General features: G+C 38.6%; 1 non-coding gene across 1 annotated transcript; it reads left to right on the top strand.

Annotated features, from left to right (window-relative positions):
• The first annotated feature begins 550 nt into the window (after window positions 1–550).
• Window positions 551–653, top strand: LOC141104033 (U6 spliceosomal RNA). Its single transcript, XR_012235422.1, has one exon. It is a non-coding gene; the product is annotated as a U6 spliceosomal RNA (small nuclear RNA).
• Window positions 654–1,021: the final 368 nt, after the last annotated feature.

Genomic DNA, 1,021 nt, shown 5'->3' with positions numbered 1-1,021 from the left:
AAGGCATGTTTGGAATGTGTTTTTGTTTTTCTATTATGAACTTCATATATAGCGATTAAATTATAAGAATCAATGTATAGACATTGGCATTTTCTGCCACTGGACTAGAATTAGGTGTGCTGGGACCTTTACTACCCAGCGGGAGTCAGGCCATAAGTTCAAGCCACCTGAACACCTCATATAAAATATATTAAACCAATCACTTGTTGCTTATGTGACTACCACTCAGATCAGTTACGAAACGTATGTCTTGTCTTGTAATTCCTTATAGGCTTTGTGGGATTACTTGAGTATGAGGATTTATGGTTATCCAGACAAAGGATATACTGGAAATATTACATATTATTGATTCCTTTACACTGTGGCTCCTTTTGGGCACCTGGCAGGAATTCATGACCTCTACCAGGCACTCTGCCAACACAGAGTATAAAAGTGTGCACTACATTGCTTGTCCCAAAGAGAGAATTCCTGCCGTGGACAGAACCGTGTCTGTTTTAACAGATTGAGGCCTAACAAAATCATATTCACTGAAACTGAAAACAGCATGCATAAAAAATGGAGTTCTAAAAGCATTTTCCAGAATGATACAGAGAAGATTAGCATGGCCTCTGTGCAAGGATGACACACAAATTCGTGAAACATCCTGTATTTTTTTCATATATGTCACTTTGATACTGCCAATTCCCTTGCACTGAAGAGATAACCATTACCAACAGTCATATTGATGTGAATTTTGGCTCTGTTTGTTTCTAATTTTAGACGTGTTTCTTTGTATGACTTTATAACAGTGTAAAGTATGTTCACATACTCGTGACTTCGTACACCCTTTGTACTTCAAAAAACAATAAACAGATTGAAGTTAAAGGGGTTGTAAAGGTAAAAATTTTTTCACCTTAATGCATTCTATGCATTAAGGTGAAAAAACTTTTGACAATACCGCCGCCCCCAGCCCCCCCGTTTTACTTACCTGACGCCTCGAATCTTCGCTGCTCGTGCTCGTCATCTTCATTGCAGCTCAGCC

Source organism: Aquarana catesbeiana, linkage group LG07 (assembly GCF_042186555.1).
Source record: "Aquarana catesbeiana isolate 2022-GZ linkage group LG07, ASM4218655v1, whole genome shotgun sequence".
NCBI classification, from domain to species: Eukaryota; Metazoa; Chordata; class Amphibia; order Anura; family Ranidae; genus Aquarana; species Aquarana catesbeiana.
The sequence above is the reverse complement of the archived record's forward strand: the minus strand, read 5'-3'. Positions and strand labels throughout refer to the sequence as shown.